The sequence below is a fragment of the Macadamia integrifolia genome, chromosome 9, assembly GCF_013358625.1.
Source record: "Macadamia integrifolia cultivar HAES 741 chromosome 9, SCU_Mint_v3, whole genome shotgun sequence".
NCBI classification, from domain to species: domain Eukaryota; kingdom Viridiplantae; phylum Streptophyta; class Magnoliopsida; order Proteales; family Proteaceae; genus Macadamia; species Macadamia integrifolia.
The window spans coordinates 20,469,908-20,479,992 of record NC_056565.1 but is presented as its reverse complement, the minus strand read 5'-3'; the positions used below and the strand labels follow the sequence as shown (position 1 = coordinate 20,479,992).

The 10,085-nt window shown below is 35.9% G+C and overlaps 1 protein-coding gene across 4 annotated transcripts in view; it reads left to right on the top strand.

Annotated features, from left to right (window-relative positions):
* Positions 1-10,085, top strand: part of LOC122088070 (protein MON2 homolog) — a 78,838-nt gene that overhangs the window by 9,199 nt on the left and 59,554 nt on the right. The gene's annotated exons all lie outside the window — the stretch shown is intronic.

Below are 10,085 nucleotides of genomic sequence, written 5' to 3'. Positions count from 1 at the left end.
GACATTAATTTCGTTGGTGCCTTGTTTTAGTATCTTGCTTTCTTTCTCTTTTTACTTGATTTTTTAAAAAGAAAATCCGTCAAATTATTTGTCAAAAATTTCATTGTACTTGAGTTTTCTGGACATTACTTATATTAGGTATGTGTTAGTATCTGGTGGTGTGTTGGGGGGGGGGTGGAAATGCTTCTAAGCTTGCGTTCCTTTACCTTTTTGTCATTTCATAATGTTTCAAATGTATTTTTTATAATTTAAGTCTGTTTCAACAAATGACTTCCAACAAAAGGAAAACAATGTGGAATAGGATTGCTCCATTTTCTAGTAATCCAGCATGCTGCCATTTTTCTTTACAATTGCATATTAGTTCATTTACCAGACACTTGGAGTTTAGAAAGTGATTATTTGCGAAGGCATTACAAGCTAGGTAAGAAGGATATTAATATGGACGTTGGTGTTTGACATGAATATGTAGTTCTGGCACAGAATCTGTTGTGAAAATTCTATGTGCTTAGAAAGAAAGCAGAAACTCTGATGTCAGCATCTGACATGGCAAAATTTTAGAGAATGGGCATCCTTGTGACTTGGTTTAATGGGTCAGGATATCTTTCTTCTTCTTCTTTTTATTTTTATTTTTATTTATTTATTTATTTATTTATTTATTTTGTGTGTGTGTGTGTGTGTAAATTTTAGCCATACTCTCAACTCTGTATAATCAGCTGTGTTTTTCTTTCTCTTGAATATAAATTTAAGAAAGAGATTATGTGTGAAAGATAGCAGGTAATTTGGATTGTCCATATTTGGTTACATATCTTGTTATGATACAGAATTCTAGCAACCAGAGACGATGGACCTGTTATTTTGGGTTTGGTTTAATTTATTGGGTCCAACTGAAGCTATGGTTTAAGTTTGTTAAGTTAGGCTCAATTTGAGGGCCCTATGAGTTATATCGGCCATGGACTTCATATTTTTGCATTTACTATTGTAATGGGTCAATCCTATTGACTCAAATATTAGGGATTTGAGCCCTATACAGGATTAAATAGTTGGTTTCTATTTTGGTGAATGTTGTATGTTTTTGAAGATTTGGAGAAGATTTGCATGGAGGATATTCTAGAATATTGAATGAAATTAAGTGAGTCCCATATGATTTGCGTGGAGAGGATATTCTATGATTTGAGTGATTGAGAAACTTGGATTTTTCCTCTTTGGGTTTGTGGTGATGCAGCTCCAACCAGCCCTATTGTGGTGAAGCAATAGGTTGGGATTGGTAGTGATGCCCTTCCTGTAGGCCTAGTGGTGATTCTAGGTCATATCCATCAAAGTTGTCAAGGCGTCATCTAGGCATCCAGGCAGCTCAGCCTGGATTGGCGCCTAGGCGCCTTGTTGGTGTCACCTTAATTTTCTACCCTTCTCCATTCCTTGGGTTGCCATTGACAACTATGATATCCATTTTATTTCTTCTTTCATATGTAAATGAAAAAAAAAAATGTTAGAAATTCTATTATCAATTTTGGTTTGTTCCTATATGTGATCCTGTTGCAATTGATCTCTTTTTGGCTTTACTTGGTTCAAGATCGGTTATGTATTATGTTAAGTATAACTAAATCTGCAACATGGCTACTGAAAAGCATAGAATTAGGAATAATAAACAAATTCTTAAACTAAACTCAACTCAACTCACTAAGCCTTATGATAACTATTTAGGTTGGCTACACAAATTATATATAATGATTCATTCTACTATTTGCAAAGGCCATATTGGTCTCCTTGGCCCTTGGATAATTTTGAAATCATGAATCTTCAGATCCATGCTTGATATTTTTGGTTATAAATAAAATTGATTTCTTTTATAGACAAATAAAATGGTCTGTTGGTGCTGGAGAAACATCCTTAATCTTCACCCAGTGTCCCTTATCGCTATCCGGTCCTCCGTCTCTTACGATCTCTCCACCTCTCTCTGGCTGGACAACTGGCAACCCCCAGGAGTCCTTTCTGTGGTGAGCTCCAGAGCCGTCTACTCTTTTGGTCTCTCCAGAGACTCCCCTGTTACTGGCATTACTGCTAATGGTACTTGGTCCCCCCCTTCCCCCTTCCCCCTTCCCCCTCATCCCCTCCTCTTCTTGACATCTGGTTTGCCCTTTCTCCCATTCCTCCTGGCTATCGAGGAAGGGGTGATAGAATTATCTGCTCCTCTTTGCCCTTGTTAGAGTATATGAGAGCATGCGTCGGTTGGAAGTCTATGGGTGTCCATAGATCTCCATACCTATGTGTCGGTCGGAGGGCTATGGGTGACCATAGACCTCCATACTGTGGGACTATATTTGTTACAAGCATATCTTTGTTAGTTTCCTATTGAGTTTAGGGTAGTTGTTAGCTAAATTAGAGTTGGCTTCCTTATTGGTTAAGACTTCTAGTTTTCCTATTTGTGTTATGACTTGTAATAGATAGTTTATATATTGAATGAAAGGGGCAGTCCCAACCACACGTTTGTGACTCCCAAGTTAAAACTATCTCTTTGTTCTCTTCTAAAAAAACTATCTCTTGTTCTCTTCTCTTTCTTTGCCTCTTTCTTATTATTACGCGGTATTAGAGCCATAACCAGTAGCTGTTTGAGAGTCGTTCCAAGGCATCATGCTACTAGTGAAACTATAGTTCTTAGAAGAAGAAGAGCTAGGGTTTTGAATGGGGTTTCAATAAGGATGATGAAGTGTATGAAGAACATACCTGCTGCTACTGCTATTGCTGGTCTTTTTCGGCTTGCCCCTAGCCCTTTTAGCTCCATCCATCTGAATCTAGTCACTCCTCTGTACTGGGGCATCCAAAGGCCTCCTTTGGACACGTTCAAATTATCTTAATCGACATTCTCTGAGCTTATCCTGAATCGGGGCAACTCCCAAATCAGCTCTAACCCAGTCATTCTTCACTCTATCTTAGAGTTTTGCTGCACATCCATCTCAACATCCTAAATTTCAGACCTTAGAAAAAGAAGATTCTAGTGACAAGAAATTTAACTATTACAAAAGAAGGATAAATTTAAGTATCAGTTAGGGAAATCTCAACTTGATTTTTGTATAATAGTTGCAATCTACCAACTTGGTAGATTCTAGCTTTGTTTCACTTGGAGAAGAGGAATAGAGGATATTTGGTGAGTGAGGGATTTTGCTGAGTTGTTAAATTCCATTAAAGCCACGGACAGGGATGAAGCACTGGAATAAATGGGTTCACCATAGCTTTCTGCAAAATGCATATGTATTCAAAGCAAACTTATTGAAAGCATCTTAAGAATCCCATACTAGGGGTAGATGGGATAAAAATCAACTCTACTTAAATTCCCTTATCCTCAATAAGGGAGAAGTAGAATAACTCACATTGGGATAAAGTTGGTTTTGTTTTCGGTTAGGGTCCTTTAGCCAAGTTCCTTGTGTAACTTGTCAGACAAGCAAGGGTTCTTTTTATTTCTGGCTTTATTCCTTTGACTTCTCTTTGGTTTTGGGTTCAAAACTTTTCTGGTTTTTGCCTGATTTTGGTTAATTTCAAGGTTCTTTAGTTACCTCTTAGTGGGCGAGCCTATGGCGCAACATTTAAATTGCACTATTGCAACATATTGGTCACAGGTTCAAAACTTAAAAACAACCTCTTCTGCGACGCATGGGGTAAGGCTGTGTACATTTTCCCCTTCTCAACCATGCAGTAGCGGTAGCCTTGTGCGCTGGGTTGCTCTTTATTTTGTTAGTAACCTTTCAAATCTCCAAGATCTTGGAAATCTGCATTGGTTTTTGAACATTATGGGAAAATTACTGATAGGATTTCAATCTATGATGGAAATTCTATTGTTGAAAAAATAGTTTAGCATTTGAGTACATAGCACTATGGTTTTTCATGTGATGAATCATGAATGGAATTTTTTTCTATGCTTTGGATGATCATTTTCATTTTGCACATGTGATTAGCCAATTGCTTTTAAGTTATGAGTTTAGCTAGGTGTGATTTCTTGGATTCTCACTTTTTCTCCTCCCTTTATTTTCTTTTTGTGTAAAACTTTAATAGAATTCTCTAATGTTCTACTAGCGGTTTATTGCAATCTTCAGTCAAGGTGAGTTTCTGTCATTAGTTCCAGACCCTCATTGAAACGTAAATAAGCCCCAACTATTAGATGCCGAAATCCTTAATTTTTATTTGTCAAAATTTTAGACCTGGACTACCTGTAATTCAAAATCTTAATGCCTCCTATAGGCCAACCGTCAAACCTTTACTTAGCTTCTCTAAATTCAAATCGTTCTCTTTTTAAAATCCAATTTCTCCACTAAAACCCTACTTAAGTCCGTGTATGCCCTCTTTTTTAAGGTGCTTCATCAATTCATTGTATTATGGTTTAGATCCCTATGGAAACCTTTGGATATTGTACGTCAGTTCAACCGGTCAAAGCTAATCCAGTGCAAAGAATTTGAAAATGTTTTTGATAGTCGATGAGATTAAATTGATTAATAAAAAATGAATAAGGGATGACAGAGAGAAAAGATTAAAGCAAGTGCACTACATGAGAGCCCTATATTGTCCAGCTACAGCCAATGATTAAAGTATCGGTATTGGTCGCCGTATCGGTTGGCCAAAATTAAGATATGTATTGGAAGGTATCGTATCGTATCGGAGATAAGCTAAGATATGCACATAAATGGATACGAAACACTTTTTTAAACACTTTTGCATAAAAAAATTATTAAAAAAAGCTATTGATTATATGTATTATACATAAACACTAAATTGAGGGTATCACACTAAGAATTCAAGGTTTGCACTTGTGCCATACATGTAAAATCCTTGTTCCGAAGTTTGATTTCCACTCTAGTTAGAGAAAATATGGTTGGTAGCGACTTTGGAACAAAAACCCCTCAAAAAATCGTGTTTTTCTAAAAAATTACCTATCTTGACCATTATATGACCGTTACGCACTGTATCAGTACATACCGATACTCACCGAAAAGTACCGATACGTGTCGATACTCACCGATACGTACTGATACTCACCGATATGTACCGATCGATGCATACAAATACTCACTGATACGTACCGATACACATCGAAACGTACATTTCACCTTGATTTTATATTTTTCATAGAGTATCGGAACATATCGGTGCGTATTGTATCGTATCGGTGTGTATTGATGCATATCAGTATGTATTGTAGGATATATATTGATACGAAAGGATATTAAAAATTTCATGTATCGTATTGGTGTGTATCGTATCGATCGGCTAAATTTAAGATACTTATCGGAGAGTATCGTATCGATATCAGAGATACTTTAAACATGGCAAGGATTAAAGTATCGGTATCGGTCGCCGTATCGGTGGGTCAAAATTAAGATACGTATCAGAGGGTATCGTATAGTATCGGAGATACGTTAAGATATGTTAAAGATACGCACATATATGGCTAGGGAACACATTTTTATACACTTTTACATTAAAAGAAAAGTTAAAAAAGGCTATATATAACATGTAGAATGCATAAATACTTAAGTAGAGGGTATCGTATTGATAGACAAATATATTGAGTTGAAAATGTTCAAAATGATGAGGTTTCTTATAGTTTTTTCTTTCCTCATTGCCATTGCCACTGTGATGAGTGCCATGAAGAGTGTCATGGTGGTTCAAATCCTTGGCTAGGACCTTCTTCTTTAATAGGAGCAACTAAGATGATGTTCTGCACTTGTCGAATATAGGCACAATATTTATCCCAGTCGAAATATTTATGGTAGTGGGCCTCCCATTCATTGGAGAATCTTCTGTACTGCTCAAGAGTGGCCAATGTTGGTCCTGCATAAGTCCCATATCTATAGCCTGAAGAAGCACCTGAAGATACATTGTGTCCATGTCCGGATGAGAAACCAGCATGATCTGAACTTCTGTACTGCTCTGGATTGGTAAATGATTGTTCTGCATAAGTCCCATATCCATAGCCTGAAGATGCATCTGAAGATACATGGTATCCATGTCCAGATGAGGAACCAACGGGATCTAAACTAATGCTCATTGACTCCATGCTACTCATCAATACATCAGTAGCACTCGGATTGTGGGATCTCCTACCCCTTCGACTATAAGACTTTGGTTGTGTGTGAGCACCATGATGACTATCTTGGGTTGCATGTGTAAATGCAGCCTCCTCCGTGAAATGTATTGATACATAAGTTTGGCCACCACCACCACCACCACCACCATCGTCATCATCATCATCATCATCATCAGCAGCAGCAGCACCATCCTTGTCTTGATCATCATCATCACTATCTAGTTGAGTTACACTATATGTAGCACCTGATCTCGTCCTCCTAATATCGCCATCATTGGAGCTATCATCATCCTCTTCCATAGCTGATGGTGCTTGGGTTTCATCATCAACAATATTTTTAAAATCTTCATTTATATCTCTAATGAGGTCCTCTATAATGTGATCAGGTGTGGTTTCTCGTCGATCTTTAGATAATTTGTCCAATACTAAAACATTTTCAGTCTCCTCAATCCATCCCCTAACTGGATCTTCCTCGTCGAGTATGTAGGTGATGTCAATTGGGTTGACATCAATATCATCCCTTGATTTCTCCAATTCTAAATATTTCATCTTCAATTTTATGTTGTAGTGCACATACACTAGCTTCTCCAGCTTCTCATAACTCAAGCGATTCCGAGGTTTGGTGTGTATCAATCCGAACGTACTCCAGTTACGTTCGCAACCACTTGAGGATGCCGTGCATGATAATATTTTCATTGCGATTGGCCTCAAATTTGGAGCGTTGCATCCATAGTTCATCCACTAATCAGCTGTACAAAAATAATTGCAACATTAGGAGTTTGAAATAAATTTGAAATACAAGGATAGCTGATTAAGCCTAAATTACCAGGCGTTGCGTTCCTCTAGCACGGATAGCTAAATGATCAGTAAACCTTTGAGTGGCGTCTCGGAAGTACTTCATCTATACATGTATTAACATATTAATATGCCACTCAATGTATTAAATATTAATCAATGATTTAATATGTAAGTTTAGTAGACTACTAACCTCTTTAACTGCATCTTTGGCCGAATCAATATTAGGAGCTAACTTGTTGATAACATCCTTCAAAGATTCCATCAAATCTTTCCTAAACCTTAAATTGTTCTTGTAGTGCAGATCCGGATTCAAATAATAGGCTGCACATTGACATTGTTACATATTACGTATTGTTAACGATTAAGTATATTAAATTACTAATAAAGTCACTTATAAATTTAATTGAGAAAATACCTACCCGATGAAGGTCTTGAACCAAATTATTTTCCCATCGACAATTTCTAATCTTCAAAAAACCTTAAATGACTTTGGGTTCTCCTCTTCTATCTTTTGTTTGACAACTTCCATACAATGCACTGTATTTCCCATCGTTTGTGCCTTATCACCATCAACTACTTTTAGTATCACAAATAGTGGTTGCATAATCTTAGTAAATCGGTATATCCTTTCCCAAAACTTTGTTGAGGTGATTAGGTCTTAAATAGTTTTTCCAATTTCAGTGGTTACATATCTACTACTGAACCACTCATTAGAGGTGAATGACTTAACTAGCCCTTCCTTCCGTTTTTGAATACTATCAACTGCAATATAATTTGTTGCAAACCTTGTTGCTGCGGGCCTCACCAAGTCACCTTTTGTGTACTTTCTCATCAATGCCAACACCCAGCTGTGATTGTAGACAAAGTTGGTGATCATCTTGGCATCAGAAACCAATGTTTGCACTTTGTTCATTTCACCAATGTCCTTGAACATCAAATCAATACAATGGGCTGCACAAGGTGTCCAGTATAAGGTGGGATACTTCACCATAAGTAAAATACCAGCCTTTTTGAAATTGGAGGCATTATCAGTCACAACCTGGACAACATTATTTGGCCCAACTTCCTGAACAACTTCATCCATTAATTTAAACAAATACATTGAGTCCTTGATATCTGAGGATGCGTTGAAAGACTTATGGAATATTGTTTTCCCATCACAATATATCAAAAAATGGATGATGGACATCCTCGTCGATCCACTCGACCCATCACACATGATGGTCACTCTATATTCAGGCCACTTGTATTTAAACTCTTCAATGTATTTATCCACCTCTTTCACAGTAGCATCTAAGTATGGCCCTACAATTTCATGGGGTGTGGGTGGCTTCACATTTTTCCCACATGTCTAAATCTCCTTGACTATAGCCTTGAAGTACGGATCTTTTGCTTTGTGAGATGGAATCATAGAACTGTGGAACCACCTAGAGATTGCTTTCCCAATTTTCTTATTCAATGTTTTTGATTGGAAAGCCTCTTCAATCCTTTGTTGCCCTTCATCATGATGTTTGTATGGTGCATCTCTCATATCTCTAATTTCTGGGCTCCTTTTCCCCTTACCTTTACCACTGGAGGCAAATTTGTCAAACATGCCCTTCACAGTGCCTCCAATATCTACACTTGGACGACTTCTAGAGCCAGAACCTTGTTCATAAATCATCAGGCCACCACGCCTAGGTCCTATAGATTGACTTCTTCTCAGTTGTTCTGCTATCTATTGTTTTTCTTTTGCTTCCTCCCTTGAAATACGCATCGCTCGTGCAAGCTGTTGATCTTCATCCTCTGCCTCCATATCAGATCCTTCATAATCCTCATGATCCCTTAGATTCTCAACCAATCTATCATCTTCTTCAACATCTTTTTTTGCTTTATCTCTACTTCCCCTTAAGTGCTTCCTCATTGCTTTGCTTATTTCATCTGGGCACTTGGTACATTTGGCAACCTTAGAAAATCCTCCAACCAAATGTTGTTTATGTCTGGTAATTTCACCTCCTAGGTGGATAGTATCACAGTAATTGCATTTTGTACACTACCTATTGCCTTGTACTTTCTCGGCTGTAGCCCATCCAATATCCCTAGACCGTTCTTTAGGCGTCATCTTCCTACAGAGATGCATAATGAATCTTAATATGCATATTTATTGATTTAGTATTTAGTAAGTAATAGCATTTTTTTAGAAACTAAAATGAGATGCATCCAAAAAAAAAAAAAAAAAAAAGATTTTTTTGTATTTTTTCAAATTTACATAAACTTGAAATCACACTTTTTTTGGAAAAAATTGTGCATCTAATTTCACATCATGGTCATTGGCCAAGTAAATTATAAATTTTTTTTTAAACTAAAATGAACTGAATTTTCTAAAAAAATTGTATTTTTTTAGTATTTTTCTTAATTTTTAATTAATTTTCGAAATTAAAAAAATAAAAAATACAAACTATTTAGAAAAATTAATTTTTTTTTATAGAAGTTGTAGATTAATTATTTTTAAAGAACATATAGAAAATCAACATAGTGTGGACCAATATATTTGAGTAGATCTAAGTAATAAAAAAAAAAAAATTTGAAACCCTCACTTTTTTGAGAAAAAAAATGTGGGTTTCATATGAAATCATGTATTTAGTAATTATAAGTTATGACATTATTTTTAAGAGTTGAACGAACTAAATTTTCTAAAAAATATTTTTTTTGTATTTTTTTTAAATTAATTTCGGAATAAAAAAAATTAAGAAAATATATTTTTTTGAGAAAAATAAAAAATTTCCATGGAAGTTGTAGAACACTTGTTTTTACATAACATATAAAAAATCTCAACATTTTTAACCATTGAGCATGAGTAGATCTAAGAAATTTGAAAAAAATTGAAATCCTCATTTTCTTTTGAAAAAAGTGTGTGAATCCTTATAAATCCAATGATTTCATGTAATAATGATGCTCAAAATGTGATTCTATGTATGATGAACCTTAGATTTGTAAAAAAACTTGAAAATCTAAGGTTAAAGTTGAAAAAAAGTGAGTTAAGGTTCAAGAACTTACTATTCAAGACTTTCAACTTTTAAGTTCAAGGTTCTTCTTGGACTATGCTTTTCTCCTTGTTTGAACCATTCACTTCCACAATGTTTCTTTCAATCTACCATTTGAGTCTCCAAAAAGGTGTATGAATCAAAGGGGAAGAAAGAAGAGAAATATAGAAAACTGTTGGTAAATGGTAAGA